The sequence below is a fragment of the Lithobates pipiens genome, unplaced genomic scaffold (genome assembly GCF_037356315.1).
Source record: "Lithobates pipiens isolate NorthernLeopardFrog02 unplaced genomic scaffold, aLitPip1_a1.2 Scaffold_16, whole genome shotgun sequence".
NCBI lineage: Eukaryota > Metazoa > Chordata > Amphibia > Anura > Ranidae > Lithobates > Lithobates pipiens.
Window position 1 is genome coordinate 5,997,224 of NW_027507748.1, and position 20,612 is coordinate 6,017,835.

Here is a 20,612-nt window from a genome sequence, read left to right on the forward strand (position 1 = left end):
CATATAAGCCTTTGACATGGGCACTTGGATTTTTCATGTTCGTGTCCCATAGACTTTAACGGTATTCACACAAATTTTTTGTCTGTTTGCAAGTTCTGGTGCGAACCAAAGTGGGGGATGTGTTCAGCTCATCCCTACTGCACATTTCAAAGAAGTGATCCAGTGGGCCATTAATGAGAAAGGATGTTCTACCTACTGACTGTTCTTCTCTGTGGTCATGTGGACCCCCTGCAGATGACCACATGATCCAGAAACATGGAAAAATGATCTTCCATGTGATGGTAAAGGATAGCGATGGCCTTATGGGTTGGAAAACTGCCCCTGTGGTAAAACAAAAGCCACAAATGATGGAAAAGGTCTATATCCACCAGATGAAATGGCAGAAGCTGTAAAGCCAGCAATTTTACCAAGCTGGTATTGGGATGATGGGTATGAGGTTGGCTAGAGGTGTACTTTTCCATTTGTTCTAGTGGCTGGGACATAGAAACCTGCCTGCTCAATACTGGAGATGGCAGGACATTGATGGCTGAATCTGAGCATGGCTGTAGCCTATACTTGCCCCCACCCTTCATGTACTGATACTGAGCCCCCCCCCCCAAGAAGTGCTGTAAGGAAAACCTCTGACACTCCTTGAAATACTTTCATCCCTATTGTTTGAGGTTGATGATAGTTAATCTTGTATAGGGGGAGGGGTGGAAATGGAGGAGCTTGAAGTAGCAGAAGAGTAGAGTGGTTCTTTTACTCTCTATCACAAGTCTTTGTAAGTTGCAATCAGGACAACATTTGGATACTTTACTCATCTCTCTTCTCCTAGTAGAGATTGTGGTCTCCTCAGGTCAGTCAAAGCTCTTCATCTTTGTTAGTGATTGTCAGGAAGGTGGGGGGATTATCAGGGTGGTATACCAATGAGTCCTAGGGGAAGGAAATGAGATGGAAAGGAGGTGGAACTGAACCAGAAGTCGGTATTATTGGTATAAGAATATTTTATTGAGAATACACAAGAAAAAAATAATATGTATGTTAATCAATAATAAAGATCTACTGTATCTTCTAAGGTGGTTGTCAGATAAAAAGAAACAAAAGCTGCATCTAAAATATAATATATTGTATATAGAAAGTAAAAAAGCAGCTGTTGAATAATACGACTAAGCACAAATAAAATCAGAAAACATTCAGATACAGCCATCAATGGTCACCAATCCTTCAAGTCACTTGTCAACTTTGAGCCGGAGACTTAAGCTGGCCCTAGATGGCTCCCATTTCTACCAATACCTGCTGAATCAGCTGAAATTGGAGAAGTTGGTGGCCCTGTAAGTTTCCCCAGTTGGAGTTCTTTACATACGGTGTGCTTTGTTCTCATACAATTTCCAGGCTGACAATCTGGGGAGACGTTTCAATTCCTGTCATTATAGTAAGTTGGTTCCATTTCCATGTCCATCTGATCCCTTCTCCTTGTCTTCCTCTCACTCCGATTCTTCTCATCCTTCATCTTCCTCAGGTCATTGACTATAAAGATGAGGAGAACAGTGTAGAGGACAAAGACCGCAATGGGGGACAGGAGGTGACGTATCCCAGGCCAAACTTCTCCTAAATGGAGATAATGGGGTACAATGAGAGAGTTGTACAGAATAGTAAATATTATATATGAAATCCAGTCAGATCTTCAGTACAGCAGTGTCAGTATAACAGGACAGAACACAATATTATAGGGCTGCACCATCTTTAATGCATCTTTTAGGGTGCGCCCCCCAAATCTCTGTTAGTATAACAGGACAGTCACACTGGTAACAGGGCAGAGATTCTGGTTGTCTTGATAAGGACATAGCCGGCCATTTAATAACTCATCCAGTAAACATGGAGGATAGAAGAAGGTCAGATTATCATCACACAATGACAGCGGGCCGAGTGAGGACATGACTATGTGAGAGAGTCACCAGCCATTGTTCTATGTGTAACCAGTTGGCTCCGAGCGGCCACATATTTGTATGCAATAGAACCAGCAGTGCTGTGCTGAGAGCGCGTGCCGTGAAAGTTCCCAATCACTCCTTGCAATCTGGAGACTTCTGATCATGTGGCCGCCATGACAGCCAATCACAGTGGTCACATGGCCAAAAGCCCTGCCCCACTTCCCAGAATAGCAAACCCCTTAAAGGGCCGGTGGTAGCTGGCACCAAAGGGTTAAACCTTACCAGGGTCCCACATACAGCATGGTGGGTTATGTTTTATTGGGTTTTCTGATACCATGGTGTGTTCTTTCCTTTAGTTTTCTATGTAAGGTGTATTTGACTATATGGCTGTGTGTTAATTGTATAGAATTGTTGTTAGATAAGTGATATGTTTCTGTCCTAGGTTCTCAGTGGCAGTCTGTCCAGCTGTGTTTTCATATTTCTTTTGGATTACACAATTTCTGTTCTCCTTTTCTCTGAGCTCCGCACTGCTAGACAATCCCTTAGTGACACCTCCATTCCAATTTTGATCTCCACCTTAAACGTCTATGTCTACAATTTTATTCCCAGAATGATAAACCCGGAGCTAAGCAACTTAAACGTGGATTGGCTCATGCCCAAATCCCCCATCTCACTGATCATTCCGGCACCCGACACACCAACCCTAAAGATATTGCTGACCAATTTCTCTCTTTCTATGCCAAGCTATACATCCTCACATCTTCCACCACGGCACCAACTCCTGCATTTGCTGATATTGAGAGCTTCTTAAATAACTTAGTTATCCTCACTTTCACAGGACCAGATACATTCTCTTTCATCCCCTTTCACGCCATCAGGAGTAGATAAAGCTATTGCTTCGCTACCACCCCATAAGGCCCCAGGGCCTGATGGTTTTAGTAACAATTACTAGAAGCTATTCTCCAAAATTCTTACCCCCCACTTAAATGATTCATTCAACCATATTGCCTCTACGGGCTCCATACCTGCAGAATCCTTACAACCCACTATCACCACCATTCCAAAACCAGGCACACCACATGATGATCCTACCAGCTACAGACCCTTCTCCTTACTGAACACCGACACCAAGCTATTCACTAAACTTCTAGCTATGCGACTCTCCAACATCATCCCCTCCTTAGTACATATCAATTAGGTGGGTTTTGTGGCTGGCAGACAAGCATCGGATGACACTAGGAGATTTATTGATCTATTGTAATGGGCAGAGCACCATCGAACGCCTTCTCTGCTCATCTCCCTTGATGCATAGAAGGCGTTTGATAGAGTCGACTGGAAGTACCTTAGAGACATTTTCCAGGCATTTGGGGGGGCGTGGCCAGCGCATGAGCCGAATGGACGCTCTGTGAGAGAGCTCCGTGACATGAACGGGCATATTAGCGACAATTCACAGCGAATATCGGTAAAAAAGATACGAACAGACAACGGAAGAGTTCCTGAATCCGAAGGTGATGTCAAAAAAGCGGAAAGACGAACGGAAAATGAAAAAACTAACGACATTCTCCTCTCAGTCAGCGGGTGGGAGAAAAAAAGATGGCGCAGATCCTCTCACAGCTGCTGTACCAGCAACGGCCTCCTCAGGGAGAGCGCAATACACTGACATGCCTGATGCTGCTCTAGAAGAATCACCTCAGAAAACACATCTGGAATCTCCTCATGAGGAAGATTACCTCAGCCCTACATGTCGCAGCCCGGCTAAAACTCCTATCAAACTGGATTTCACAGGCCAGGAGGTAAGCTATAAAATACCTCATATTAGTCAAGATAACACAGTCATAACTCCTATAGCTTCACCTATAGCCGCATTCCCCACTAATAACCAGCCTATTCTGGACACCCAATTAAAAGAAATGCTATTAACTTTACATACTTCGCTTCATACGGATATTTTACAACTCACAAATCAATTCTCCAAAGCAGTGAACTCCTTAGGTGAAAGAGTACACACTATTGAGAACTCTATGGGAGACATGACCAATACTATTAATGATTTAATAGATGCTCATGAAGAAAATAAAGCTGAAAAAGAGTGGCTTAAATTTAAAATTGCAGATTTAGAAGACTGCTCAAGGAAGAACAATCTCAAAATCAGGGGTATCCCTGAAAATATACAGCAGTCTGATCTTAAAAAATATGCCACTGACTTATTCTCCAACTTGCTGCCAGCTATACCAGCCTTAGAGCTCACAATTGATCGTATCCATCGGATTCCGAAACCGTCATTTCTCCCTCCACAGATACCACGTGATGTACTACTTAGAGTACACTTCTACCATGTTAAAGAACAAATCCTATATAAAGTGCGACATCTAGGACAACTTCCACAACCATACAATACAATCCAGATTTATGCTGACTTGTCTAAACATACTCTAGATATGAGAAGACAACTTTCCACGATTACAAAAGCTCTGCGTAATCATAAAATTGAATACCGTTGGAAACAACCATCTAAACTACTGATACAGAAGAACGACACCTACCATACAATCACTTCTGTGGAACAAGGCATTAAGTTACTTCGCACATGGGGGTATTATCCCCGAACCAACTCCACCTATCGGAGCTAAGAAGAATCCGGAGAAACTTACGCCACAATGGCATTAGCTTTCATTGACTAGATCCGGTCAAAATACAATCCTATCTATAGGAAGCCGATCTATCAGCTTGCCCGCCGTGCCGTGCGATACTAAATCTTTGGAACAGCTGACCTTTGAACTAATTCCCCATTCTAATGTTGCAGTATGCATTGAAATGTTTACCACTGCAAGTTAAGTTTAATGTTTGGTTATATTTTTGTTTGTGCTTTTACTTTTATTTTTTTCTTCACAGTATCCTGTACACAACTCATAGCATTCAAAGGGACAGGTATGTTGTGAACCTACAAAATTTGAATCAAAACTTTTCAGTCACTAAATTTTTGAACATTCATAGTAATTTCAGACTACAGATTGTTCACATGGAAGTAGAATTTAAAGCTATTATCAGGCTAGTATGTACTTACTTTTTCCATCTTATTAATATCCTTTTATGAGTATAAAGTTAATATCTTTAAATACTAATGGTCTTAACCATCCAGCAAAAAGAGCGTCGATGTGGCAAATGGCTAACACCCAGCGCTGTCAAATATTGTGTATACAAGAAACCCATTTCAAAACAAGCGCTATTCCCACTTGTACCCATAAGAACTGTCCCCACATCTTTACAGCATCGGGCCAACAGAAAAAAAGAGGAGTACTTATTGCCATACATCATTCAGTTAATTTTCAATTGCATGAATGTATTGTAGATACCAATGGACGATACCTCGTATTAATATGTACCATTGATAATACACTTACTACATTGGTAAATGTGTATGCGCCTAATAAAAGGCAATCCCATTTTCTGAATGGCCTGATGAGAAAAATAGGTAAATGCCGAAAAGGTGCCTTAATAATTTGTGGAGACTTCAACACAATACATGAACAAGAACTAGACACTTCTAATCCCAAAACCAGAACCAACTGTGCACTTAAACATTTTTTTGAATAAAAGCGATCTCTATGATGTATGGAGATGCCATCATCCTGGAGATGGTGAATACACATATCATTCCCTGGTACATAATACCTATACTCGTATCGATTATATTTTTACAGATAAGTGATTATTGCAGCGGGTGGGGGAGTCTGACATTGCACCCATCACTTGGACTGATCATGCCCCAATTAGTATTACTATTCTACCTAAACACTCTCAAACGACCCATTTTCTATGGAGAACAAATGCATATCTTATCAAAATGCCTACCTATGCTACAGCTATACAAAACCAGATAACTGAATTCTTTAAATATAATGTGGGATCGGTGTCAGACTCCGCCACCCTATGGGGTGCTCATAAAACATTTAGTAGGGGAATCCTAATGCAACTGAATGCTCAATTCAGGAAAAATAAAACGAAACGCATCGAGAAACTTACTGCTGACATTAAAACATTAGATTCCCAAAACCAATGTCACCCATCACAACAACTGAAAACTAAACTACAAATATTACGACAGGAACTCAGAACAACTTTATTGGATACATTTGAAAAACATACTAGAAAACTTAAAGCTAAATATTACCATACTAGCAACAAAGCAGGAAAAAACATGGCACTTCGGATCAAAGGCAGATATTCCAAATCAAAGATTCCATATATATACCACCCTATTACTAGAGAAAAATTGCAAGACCCCCAAGACATAGCCAATGCATTTAGCTGTTATTATAGCTCCCTTTACAATCTTAAAGATGATTCTCAAAACTCCCACACCTACCCCAAAGATAATAAGCGATTTCTTAGATACTATTAGTCTCCCATCATTAACTACTGATCAAATCTCTGATCTTAACGTCCCATTTTCAGTGGAAGAAATTGCTAGAACTATAGACTCCCTGCCCAACAATAAATCTCCGGGCCCAGATGGAATGATAGGAGAATACTAGAAACTACTTCGAGATACAGTGCCTTGCGAAAGTATTCGGCCCCCTTGACTTTTCAACCTTTTGCCACATTTCAGGCTTCAAACATAAAGATATAACATTTTAATTTTTTGTGAAGAATCACCAACAAGTGGGACACAATTGTGAAGTGGAACGAAATCTATTGGATAATTTAAGCTTTTTTAGCAAATAAAAAACTGAAAAGTGGTGCGTGCAAAATTATTCGGCCCCTTTACTTTCAGTGCAGCAAATTCACTCCAGAAGTTCAGCGAGGATCTCTGAATGATCCAATGTTGTCCTAAATGACTGATGGTGATAAATAGAATCCACCTGTGTGTAATCAAGTCTCTGTATAAATGCACCTGCTCTGTGATAGTCTCAGGGTTCTGTTGAAAGCGCAGAGAGCATCATGAAGACCAAGGAACACACCAGGCAGGTCCGTAATACTGTTGTGGAGAAGTTTAAAGCCAGATTTGGATACAAAAAGATTTCCCAAGCTTTAAACATCCCAAGGAGCACTGTGCAAGCGATCATTTTGAAATGGAAGGAGTATCAGACCACTGCAAATCTACCAAGACCTGGCTGTCCCTCTAAACTTTCAACTCAGACAAGGAGAAGACTGATCAGAGATGCAGCCAAGAAGCCCATGATCACTCTGGATGAACTGCAGAGAACTACAGCTGAGGTGGGAGAGTCTGTCCATAGGACAACAATCAGTCGTACACTGCACAAATCTGCCCTTTATGGAAGAGTGGCAAGAAGAAAGCCATTTCTCAAAGATATCCATAAAAAGTCTCGTCTAAAGTTTGCCACAAGCCACCTGGGAGACACACCAAACATGTGGAAGAAGGTGCTCTGGTCACATGAAACCAAAATCCAACTTTTTGCCCACAATGCAAAACGATATGTTTGGCGTAAAAGCAACACAGCTCATCACCCTCAACACACCATCCCCACTGTCACACATGGTGATGGCAGCATCATGGTTTGGGCCTGCTTTTCTTCAGCAGGGACAGGGAAGATGGTTAAAATTGAGAGGAAGATGGATGCAGCCAAATACAGGACCATTCTGGATGGAAACCTGTTGGAGTCTGCAAAAGACCTGAAACTGGGACGGAGATTTATCTTCCAACAAGACAATGATCCCAAACATACAGCAAAATCTACAAAGGAATGGTTCACAAATAAACGTATCCAGGTGTTAGAATGGCCAAGTCAAAGTCCAGACCTGAATCCAATCGAGAATCTGTGGAAAGAGCTGAAAACTGCTGTTCACAAACGCTCTCCATCCAACCTCACTGAGCTCCAGCTGTTTTGCAAGGAAGAATGGGCAAGAATTTCAGTCTCTTGATGTGCAAAACTGATAGAGACACCCCAAGCGACTTGCGGCTGTAATCGCAGCAAAAGGTGGCTCTACAAAGTATTAACGCAAGAGGGCCAAAATAATTTTGCACGCCCCACTTTTCATTTTTTTTATTAGTTAAAAAAGTTTCAAAAATCCAATAGATTTCGTTCCACTTCACAATTGTGTCCCACTTGTTGGTGATTCTTCACAAAAAATAAAAATGTTATATCTTTATGTTTGAAGCCTGAAATGTGGCAAAAGGTTGAAAAGTTCAAGGGGGCCGAATACTTTCGCAAGGCACTGTATACTGGCTCCCCACTTATGCTCACTTTTTAACGAAGCGGCATCCAAATCAGAATTTCGGGCTGAGATGCTTCAGGCCTTGATCATAACACTGCCGAAACCAGGTAAAGATCCCAACGCTCCCCAAAATTTCAGACCGATTTCATTATTGAACATTGACATCAAAATATACGCCAAAGCAATAGCGAATCGACTGATGAACTACATACCAGACCTCATTCACAAAGATCAATCTGGCTTTACTAAAGGCCGACAATCTTCAGATGCAACAAGACGTCTGATTGATATTATACACTTCACTGAGAGACATCAAACGCCTTCTCTGCTCCTTTCTTTGGATGCAGAGAAGGCGTTTGATAGGGTCCATTGGGGCTATTTACAGTCAGTGCTTTTAAAATTCGGCTTTCATGGAAATATTTTATCGGCAATTTTTGCACTGTATAAGGTCCCCTTAGCGAGAGTATACACAAATGATATGATGTCTAGGCCCTTTGGCATCTCGAATGGAACACGACATGGTTGCCCCTTATCTCCTTTAATATTTAATTTAGCCATCGAACCTCTAGCAGAACGTATACGATCTGACACAAAACTATCTGGTATAAAAATTGGGCAAATAGATAATAAAATAAGTCTGTTCGCAGATGACATAGTGCTTATAGTGTCTGATCCTATTTCATCTCTCCCGAATCTCCAAAATATACTAACGACATTTGGAGCAGCATCATATTATAAAATCAATGAAACCAAGTCCAATATTCTAGACCTAGGATTAGATAACACAACCAGGCAGTTATTGTCTAATAAATACCCCTACCACTGGAAAGACGAGGGGATTTCTTACTTAGGAATCACTCTCACTAACAAAACTAAACAGTTATTTAAAACAAACTTTTTACCATTTAAGAAACATTTTGAAACAGATCTGACAACACTTAGTAAATTCGAATTTACATGGGCTGGTCGCCTGGCAGCTTTCAAAATGATGACCTTACCAAAATTATTATATCAACTCAGGTCCCTTCCAATATGTATCCCTAAATACTACTTTAAATCCTTGCAAAGCAGTTTGGGAAAATATCTATGGAATGGCAAAAAATCCCGTTGCGCATACCATATACTAATTAAACATAGAAATATAGGTGGTGCGACCGTACCTGATCTACAGGATTATTATGACGCAACTCTTTTGACCCAATTGCAAGAATGGTTCTTGCCTACTCCTAAAACTTTATGGGGACAAATTGAGAAAGACATCACACGACAGCCTAATATGCAATTCTGGTTACTTAGTAGGAAAATTAAGTCCACAATTACAGCTCAATACCCACCAACGGTGAAAGCGACGCTACACTCTTGGCAGAGAATCATCACATACAAATGGGATAAAACTCCAATCACGGTGTTAAACCCTCCTCTAACAATTATACCAACATTAATTCCTGGCGTACAAATACACGTCTGGAATTTGGGTCGGGATATCAAACTTGGTTCCTTCTTCCAACAGGGCTCATTAAAGTCTTTTTCTCAGTTAAGTAATAAATTACAGCTTCCGAATTCTGAGCGATCTACATATATTCAAATAGAAAAGTGTCTGCTACACAATCCACAACTCAGAGCTTCAATCCCGGTTAAAATATGGTCTTTCCTCAATAACCATGCCACCTCACAGAAAGGAGTAGCTACAATATACCCAATTCTAGGGGAAAAAAACATACCCAGCAAACTACCTTCCTTCCTTAAATGGGAACAAGATTTGGGGCAAGACTTTTCAATTAAACAATGGATGGCTTCCCTACGAAGCATATATAGGGCCACTGCATGTGTTACACTATGGGAACTGGCACAAAAAATTGTTCAAAGACAATACCTGACTCCACATATCCTAGCAAAATTCAAGGGGAACTCGTCACCTAATTGCTGGAGAAATTGTACCCAATTGGGGACCCTATTTCATATTATGTGGGACTGCCCAAGCTTACATAACTACTGGCAGGCAATCTCCCATTTACTCACTTCCGTAACAGGTATTGTCCTTCAACTTTCACCAGAACTAGCCATTCTGAATATGAATTTACATACGATTCCCGAACAATATGGTAAAGTAGTAACACATATACTTTTAGCTGCGAGACTATCCATAACTAGAAAATGGAAAACTGACTCTCTTCCTACTATGACAGAAGTTATAGAATTAACCCAACTCCACCACTCCTACCAATTGTTATTTCCTAATGACAAATCCCTCTATATTAAGGAACAACAACTATGGGAACCTTGGAGTACATGGTACAAAAATTATACTTCCACAATTTAGATAATGCTGATTCTTTAATCATATAGAAGAAAGAACTCCTGTGGGTTTTAATATTTTTTTTTGGATGGCTTTAAAAATAATTTCATAACAAAGTGACAAATATATCACATGTTTGTTTATCTGAATTGAGCTGCGGAGTAAGAATAGATCTTTATTTTCCTTCATAAAATATAACTACTGTGTTTGAATTTCCTTTAGGATGTTGGCCTAGGTACTCCAAGACACAGATAGATCCCTGTGAGGGGTGTCTTGGGGTCCAGAAGTGGCCATTATCCATATCGCTATTTATAAATCTTACAATAATTATATTACGGACTTTATTATACAAATTCTAAGAGACTTACTCTTGTTCGAGTCCCTTTATGACTATGAATATTAGATACTTGGGAATACTACTTTATTCTTTATTGTGGATTATTTGTTTATATGCTATATTGTGCTGAGAAAACCCTGTCACTACATTATACTGTGTTATGTTACTTTTACTACTATATATATTTTTTTTTTGTTTTGCAACCCTTGTTGTAACTAAAGCCGCGTACACACGGGCGGACTGTCTGGCCAAGTGAGTCCGTCAGACAATCCGACAGACAGTCTGTCCTACTTTTGAATGAATGGACTTGACCACACACGATGAACAGACAGTCCGTTGAAAGCTTGCGTGATGACGTGTACAGCACGTACGACGGGACTAGAAATACGACGTCCTATACACAGCAATGCAACCTTCGGCCGTGTAAATCCTTTCTGAGCATGCGCCATACTTAGTCCGTCCAACTTGCCTACTCACGAGCGGACTGTCCGCTGAAACCAAGTTTGGACAGACAATATTACGGAAATTCCGAAAGACTTAGTCCGCTGAAAAAGCCAGCTGAAGCCCACACACGAGCGGACTGTCCGCTGAAATGTGTTTCAGCGGACTAAGTTGGACAGACAGTCCGCCCGTGTGTACGCGGCCTTACTCTGCTAAAAATCTCAATAAAAACATTTGAAAAGAAAAGAACAATGAGGAGGAGATCAGGATCACACACAGGTAGAAGTATGAGATGATGGGGGTGATGATCATAGAGAGGAGAGAGGTGAAGTACAGAACAATGAGGAGGAGATCAGGATCACACACAGGTAGAAGTATGAGATGATGGGGGTGATGATCATAGAGAGGAGAGAGGTGATGTACAGAACAATGAGGAGGAGATCAGGGTCACACACACAGGTAGAAGTATGAGATGATGGGGGTGATGATCATAGAGAGGAGAGAGGTGAAGTACAGAACAATGAGGAGGAGATCAGGATCACACACAGGTAGAAGTATGAGATGATGGGGGTGATGATCATAGAGAGGTGAAGTACAGAACAATGAGGAGGAGATCGGGGTCACACACAGGTAGAAGTATGAGATGATGGGGGTGATGATCATAGAGAGGAAAGAGGTGATGTACAGAACAATGAGGAGGAGATCAGGATCACACACAGGTAGAAGTATGAGATGATGGGGGTGATGATCATAGAGAGGAGAGAGGTGAAATACAGAACAATGAGGAGGAGATCAGGATCACACACAGGTAGAAGTATGAGATGATGAGGGTGATGATCATAGAGAGGAGACAGGTGATGTACAGAACAATGAGGAGGAGATCAGGGTCACACACAGGTAGAAGTATGAGATGATGGGGGTGATGATCATAGAGAGGAGAGAGGTGAAGTACAGAACAATGAGGAGGAGATCAGGATCACACACAGGTAGAAGTATGAGATGATGGGAGTGATGATTATAGAGAAGAGAGAGGTGAAGTACAGAACAATGAGGAGGAGATCAGGATCACACACAGGTAGAAGTATGAGATGATGGGGGTGATGATCATAGAGAGGAGAGAGGTGAAGTACAGAACAATGAGGAGGAGATCAGGATCACACACAGGTAGAAGTATGAGATGATGGGGGTGATGATCATAGAGAGGTGAAGTACAGAACAATGAGGAGGAGATCGGGGTCACACACAGGTAGAAGTATGAGATGATGGGGGTGATGATCATAGAGAGGAGAGAGGTGAAGTACAGAACAATGAGGAAGAGATCAGGGTCACACACAGGTAGAAGTATGAGATGATGGGGGTGATGATCATAGAGAGGAGAGAGGTGAAGTACAGAACAATGAGGAGGAGATCAGGGTCACACACAGGTAGAAGTATGAGATGATGAGGGTGATGATCATAGAGAGGAGACAGGTGATGTACAGAACAATGAGGAGGAGATCAGGGTCACACACAGGTAGAAGTATGAGATGATGGGGGTGATGATCATAGAGAGGAGAGAGGTGAAGTACAGAACAATGAGGAGGAGATCAGGATCACACACAGGTAGAAGTATGAGATGATGGGAGTGATGATTATAGAGAAGAGAGAGGTGAAGTACAGAACAATGAGGAGGAGATCAGGATCACACACAGGTAGAAGTATGAGATGATGGGGGTGATGATCATAGAGAGGAGAGAGGTGAAGTACAGAACAATGAGGAGGAGATCAGGATCACACACAGGTAGAAGTATGAGATGATGGGGGTGATGATCATAGAGAGGTGAAGTACAGAACAATGAGGAGGAGATCGGGGTCACACACAGGTAGAAGTATGAGATGATGGGGGTGATGATCATAGAGAGGAGAGAGGTGATGTACAGAACAATGAGGAGGAGATCAGGATCACACACAGGTAGAAGTATGAGATGATGGGGGTGATGATCATAGAGAGGAGAGAGGTGAAATACAGAACAATGAGGAGGAGATCAGGATCACACACAGGTAGAAGTATGAGATGATGAGGGTGATGATCATAGAGAGGAGACAGGTGATGTACAGAACAATGAGGAGGAGATCAGGGTCACACACAGGTAGAAGTATGAGATGATGGGGGTGATGATCATAGAGAGGAGACAGGTGAAGTACAGAACAATGAGGAGGAGATCAGGATCACACACAGGTAGAAGTATGAGATGATGGGGGTGATGATCATAGAGAGGAGAGAGGTGAAGTACAGAACAATGAGGAGGAGATCAGGATCACACACAGGTAGAAGTATGAGATGATGGGGGTGATGATAATAGAGAGGAGACAGGTGAAGTACAGAACAATGAGGAGGAGATCAGGATCACACACAGGTAGAAGTATGAGATGATGGGGGTGATGATCATAGAGAGGAGAGAGGTGAAGTACAGAACAATGAGGAGGAGATCAGGATCACACACAGGTAGAAGTATGAGATGATGGGGGTGATGATAATAGAGAGGAGACAGGTGAAGTACAGAACAATGAGGAGGAGATCAGGATCACACACAGGAAGAAGTATGAGATGATGGGGGTGATGATCATAGAGAGGAGAGAGGTGAAGTACAGAACAATGAGGAGGAGATCAGGACCACACACAGGTAGAAGTATGAGATGATGGGGGTGATGATCATAGAGAGGAGAGAGGTGAAGTACAGAACAATGAGGAGGAGATCAGGATCACACACAGGTAGAAGTATGAGATGATGGGGGTGATGATCATAGAGAGGAGAGAGGTGAAGTACAGAACAATGAGGAGGAGATCAGGACCACACACAGGTAGAAGTATGAGATGATGGGGGTGATGATCATAGAGAGGAGAGAGGTGATGTACAGAACAATGAGGAGGAGATCAGGGTCACACACAGGTAGATGTATGAGATGATGGGGGTGATGATCATAGAGAGGAGAGAGGTGAAATACAGAACAATGAGGAGGAGATCAGGATCACACACAGGTAGAAGTATGAGATGATGGGGGTGATGATCATAGAGAGGAGAGAGGTGATGTACAGAACAATGAGGAGGAGATCAGGGTCACACACAGGTAGAAGTATGAGATGATGGGGGGTGATGATCATAGAGAGGAGAGAGGTGATGTACAGAACAATGAGGAGGAGATCAGGGTCACACACAGGTAGAAGTATGAGATGATGAGGGTGATGATCATAGAGAGGAGACAGGTGATGTACAGAACAATGAGGAGGAGATCAGGGTCACACACAGGTAGAAGTATGAGATGATGGGGGTGATGATCATAGAGAGGAGACAGTGATGTACAGAACAATGAGGAGGAGATCAGGGTCACACACAGGTAGAAGTATGAGATGATGGGGGTGATGATCATAGAGAGGAGAGAGGTGAAGTACAGAACAATGAGGAGGAGATCAGGATCACACACAGGTAGAAGTATGAGATGATGGGGGTGATGATAATAGAGAGGAGACAGGTGAAGTACAGAACAATGAGGAGGAGATCAGGATCACACACAGGAAGAAGTATGAGATGATGGGGGTGATGATCATAGAGAGGAGAGAGGTGAAGTACAGAACAATGAGGAGGAGATCAGGACCACACACAGGTAGAAGTATGAGATGATGGGGGTGATGATCATAGAGAGGAGAGAGGTGATGTACAGAACAATGAGGAGGAGATCAGGATCACACACAGGTAGAAGTATGAGATGATGGGGGTGATGATCATAGAGAGGAGAGAGGTGAAGTACAGAACAATGAGGAGGAGATCAGGACCACACACAGGTAGAAGTATGAGATGATGGGGGTGATGATCATAGAGAGGAGAGAGGTGATGTACAGAACAATGAGGAGGAGATCAGGGTCACACACAGGTAGAAGTAACCAATCAGTATGTAGGAGGCGGAGTCACACCTCTGACTCTCTGATGACAGGTATACAGAGGAAGTGATATATACTCTGTTATATCTGATCAGGAAAGATGTCGGTGAGAATTGAGGGTGAGATTTCCTTTTTAGACATCACTGGCCGCCGCCGGGACTCACCTGGAGGAGTATAGGGGATTATAATAGATGAACTCTTCTAACACACTTCATTATCCACAACACAGGTCAGAGTCACATTATGTTCGGGTCGGGGTTCGGAGTACGATTGTTTCTTGCCCACGGATTCTGTCTGTTTAAACCATTCATAGGTGACCCCCGGAGTGGAGCTTTCACAGTATAGTACAATATTCTCCTCAGTAGATTGATCGGTGATGTTGGGCTTATCAGGACAAGCTGAAAGAAAAGAATATGACATGAGAGGATGAGATCTCCATCACCCGCTCCATCTATACCCAGACTTCCTTCCTTCCCTCTGTGGAGTACATTTCTTGTCTATGGAGAAGGTGGCATAATGGGATCTGTAAACCAACATCCCGACCTTTACAACACAGAGGAACCCTTGAAATTATTTTCAGGTCTTGGAGAACCTGTGATAAAACAAAACTATTGTAGGTGATTAACCACTTCAGGCCCGGACCAATTGTCAGCCTAAGGACCGGAGGTCTTTTTACAATTTTGCACTGCGCTGCTTTAACTGGTAATTGCGCGGTCATGCAATGTTGTACCCAAACGAAATTTGCGTCCTTTTCTTCCCACAAATAGAGCTTTCTTTTGATGGTATTTAATTGCCTCTGCGATTTTTATTTTTTGCGATATAAATGGAAAAAGACCAAAAATTTTGAGAAAAATATATTTTCTACTTTTTGTTATAAGAAAAATCGAATAAAAACTCAATTTTAGTCATACATTTAGGGCAAAATGTATTCAGCCACATGTCTTTATTTAAAAAAATGTCAATAAGCGTATATTTATTGGTTTGCGCAAAAGTTATAGCGTCTACAAACTAGAGTACATTTTCTGGAATTTACACAGCTTTTAATTTATGACTGCCTATCTCATTTCTTGAGGTGCTAAAATGGCAGGGCAGTACAAATCCCCCCCCCAAATGACCCCATTTTGGAAAGTAGACACCCCAAGGAAATTGCTGAGGGGCATGTTGAGCCCATTGAATATTTATTTTTTTTTTTTGTCCCAAGTGATTGAATAATGACACAAAAAAATAAAAATAAATAAAGTTTACAAAAAGTTGTCACTAAATGATATATTGCTCACACATGCCATAGTTATATGTGGAATTGCACCCCAAAATATATTCTGCTGCTTCTCCTGAGTACGGGGATACCACATATGTGGGACTTTTTGGGAGTCTAGCAGCCTACGGCACCCCGAAACCCAATCACTGCCTTCAGGATTTCTAAGGGTGCAAATTTTTGATTTCACTCCTCACTACCTATCACAGTTTCGAATGCCATAAAATGCCAAAATAACACAAAACCCCCCAAATGACCCCATTTTGGAAAGTAGACACCCCAAGCTATTTACTGAGAGGCATGTTGAGTCCATGAAATATTTTATATTTTGCCACAAGTTGCAGGAATATTACAATTTTTTTTTTTTTTTTGCACAAAGTTGTCACTAAATGATATATTGCTCACACATGCTATGGGCAGAAGTCAAATTACACTCCAAAATAAATTCTGCTGCTTCTCCTGAGTACGGGGATACCACATGTGGGGGACTTTTTGGGAGCCTAGCCACGTACGGGACCCCGAAAACCAAGCACTGCCTTTCCGGATTTAAATATAAAACGCTACCAAAAAAAACTGTTATGCCCCGTACACACGAGAGGGATTAAGTCTGACAGACCTCCAAAGGAGTTCCGCCGGAGTTCCGACGGAGTTCCGACGGAGTTCTGGCGGACTTTTCGACCGAACGGACTTGACCACACACCATCACACCAAACTCCGACGGAGTCGAACGTGATGACGTACGACTGGATTCGACGTAGGAAGTTCATAGACAGTAGCCAATAGCTGCCCTAGCGTCGGTTTTAGTCCGTCGGAGTAGCACACACACGAGCGAATTTTTCGAAGGGGACCGGGTCCGGCGGAGTTCCGTCGGGAAAATTTAAAGCATGCTTCATTTCTAAAGTCCGTCAGACTTTGGCGAAGCTAAAGTCCGTTGCAGCCCACACACGAGCGGATAGTCCGCCGGACTCAGTCCGTCGGAGTTTGGATGTCGAAAAGTCCGCTCGTGTGTACGGGGCTTTAGCGATCGCAGGGATCAGGCCTGACTCTGCGATCACTGCAGTTATGTGTTTAGTGTTTTGTAAGTGACAGTGATCGATCGATACTGCACTTGGGTGGGCTGGGCAGAGGGGCAAAACGCAGGTGCCAGTAAGTATCTGGGCTGATCCCGCTAACAATGCATTTTTTTGGAACCCTAAACTGCTGGGGATGCTAGTATAGATCTGATCAGATCAGATATTGATCTGTTCAGATTCTATACCACTACGGGAGGTTTATGCTTTGCGTGTGGGTGTTAGCGGTACTGGCACTAACCTAGCGCTGCCTGGGGCGACGCAGACCCTGACTCTAAAACCTAATTGATATCACCCGCCGGGTGATCAGGGGGTTAAACCTTTATTGGGTAATAAATGGTGGGTGCCCTGATGCTATAAAAAGCAAACTAACTAACCAGAGTCACCCGTAACACTTATACGGTGATCACTGGTGAAAGGCTTAACTAGGGGCAATCAGGGGGTTCAAATTTTTATTAGGTAGTATATGGGGGTCCCTGGCGCTAGATAATAACCTGACGGGGAACCTAAATAACTAACTGGCTAACCAGCATCACCAGTGACACTTATACTGTGATCGCTGGTGAAAGGGTTAACTAGGGGTAATCAGGGGGTTAAAACCATTATTGGGTAGTATATCGGGGTACCTAGCGCTATAAAAACCTGGCGGCGAACCTAAAAAAATAATAACTAGCTACCTAGCGGCACCAGTGACACTAATGCAGCGATCAGAAAAATGATCGCTTAGTGATACTGGCAAAAGGGGGTGAAAGGGTTAACTAGGGGCAATCAGGGGGTTAAACCTTTATTGGGGGGTGGTAGGGGGCTACCCTGGACCTAACACTAACTGCCCTGACACTTTTTACAACTGACACTGAATGCAGTGATCAGTAAATAAATGATCACTGCAATCAGTGACACTGTGACTGGGGGGGAGGGGGGATCGGGGGGCGATTGGGGGGTGATCGGGGGGGTTTGTGTGCCTGTGTGTTCGTTAGTGTCAGTGTAGTGTTTGGTGCAGACTTACTGTGTCTTCTCCTCGTAGTCCGGTCAATAAGACCCCCCCGAGGAGAATGACATCACTTCCTCCCTGCCTGTGTATACAATACACAGTGGGAGGAAGCTTCTCATTCGCCAGGAGCGATCGAGAGGGGGTGGCCAGAAACCAACGGCCATCCCCTCATCCCGGATCGCTCCTGAAGCGAAACGGACCACCGCATCCAGCAGGAGGGGGTCCGATCGGACCCCCCACCCGCTGGAAGGCGAGCACGTACATGTACGTGCTTGTGCCTGTACATGCCATTGTGAGGACGTACATTGGCAGGCGGCGGTCCTTAAGTGGTTAAAGAAAATGCTCATCCAGACAATGGCTGGCGGTTGGTGTCCTGCAGTCATCAAGTGGTATCGGTCCTGGACCAGCCAATGGGAGGTCAATCAGTCACAGGTCATGGAACTCCTAGATCAGGGATCTCCAAACTACGGCCTTCCACGTGTTGAAGAACATCCCATGATGCATTGTAAGATTCCGACATTCACAGACATGACCGGGCATGATGGGAATTGTAGTTCCTGAACAACTGGAGGGCTGTAGTTTGGAGCCCCCGGCTCAGTCTAGAGGAACTCCTAAAGGTTCCATGGAGGCTGGGCTGACAATGGCGGCCTCCAATACCAGCCACAAAAAACACACACACACACCATTCCGCTCCATTCAGGTGGATCGGATCAAGGGCAGTCGGGTGTATACAGATAGCCGATCCATTTACAAACGATTGCCCATACAGCAGAGCAGGCCGTGTCCAGGTCAGCTCTACATAATTTGAATGGACACAGATCTGCCATTTGCCTGCTCAGCGGACAGATCACCCACTCAGCAAAGCGGACTCCGCCCTCTGTGGGAGGGGCCTTCATACTTCTGTCAGGTTATTATTACTGTGATTCCATTGGGGGAGATTCTTCCTCACTTCCTGTCGCAGTGACACCTCCGCAGTAAGGCTGCATTCACACCTGAGCATAGCGTCTGAGTGCTTTTCACCATTTTTCAGCTGTCATTTATTTTTTTCTTTATTAGGCAGTAGAGAAAACTATTATCTGTTGCATAATTTGTTGCTAGGTTTTCCAGCATGTCTCAGTGTTTTTTATTATTACTTGGGTATTGGGTGCTCAACCTGAGGCCCTCCAGCTGTTACAGAACTACAAGTCCCATCATGCCTCTGCCTGGGGGAGTCAAGCTTGTAACTGTCAGCCTTGTAATGCCTCATGGGACTTGTAGTTCCACAACAGCTGGAGGACAGGAGCCGTGGCTCAGCTTGGGCGCCCCCCATAGAAAGCTGCATGCTGTGGGAGTGGAGGCACTTAATAGGTGGGAGGGGCCAGGAGAGCAGAAGAGGGACCCCAGAAGAGGAGGATCGGGGGGCTGCTCTGTGCAAATCCATTACAGAGCAGGCAAGTAGAACATGTTTGTTTTTTGTGTTTTTCTTTTTAAAAATGAGAGTTTACAATCTCTTTAACCCCCTTACCCTAATGAAATAAACAAAACATAGAAAATAAAAGCTGAAATCCCTAGCAACAGATGATAGTTTGTTCTTTGCAGAGGCGCCATCCCATAACGATCACATGATTACAGTGTAAACAAAACCGCCATGAATGGCTTCTATTCAGGACTGTTTGGCCCACAGCTGTCACATGGTACCAGGGCCAATCACAGCCCCCCGTACCATGTGATTAGCTGAAGCCAATGGTAAAGACTTACCTCGTACAGTGAGGATTATATCTGTGTACTGATAAATATTATTCACCAAAGCCTCCGTCCTGTAGTACCCGGAGTCCTCTATACGCAGGTCCTTTATGGTCAGCACTCCATTGGTTCTATCAATAGTCGCTCTGTCCCGTCGAAGATTGTAAAACAAGGGCTCATCCTGGGAGTTCAGCTCCATGTCCACCAGCATTTCACCATTTATCTTCCAGTTGATCTCTGAGGGATTTCCGGTGTATTTTGGCTCCAGAGTGACTTCACTTCCCTCCAATCTTAGGACTGTTTGTTGAGCTGCAGAGAGAGAGGAGGAAAGAGTTAAATTGTGTACAGAATACAGGGTGGGGGAGGGGCTGCACCTAACAGGAGGATGTGTGTGCGGAGGGGGGGGGGGGGGCAGCATTGCAGCACCGGGGTCCTGAGCTCAGTGTGTATGTGAGATACGTCAGCCAACCATCACCCTCTATATGGTATATACCGATCTT

General features: G+C 43.2%; 1 long non-coding RNA gene across 1 annotated transcript; it reads right to left on the minus strand.

The window, feature by feature from the left end:
• Positions 1-967: 967 nt before the first annotated feature.
• LOC143981561 (uncharacterized) lies at positions 968-20,258 on the minus strand. The gene is made up of 3 exons (XR_013274320.1): positions 20,128-20,258; positions 15,239-15,472; positions 968-1,587 (listed from the first exon to the last, which is right to left on the minus strand). It is a non-coding gene; the product is annotated as an uncharacterized LOC143981561 (long non-coding RNA).
• Positions 20,259-20,612: the final 354 nt, after the last annotated feature.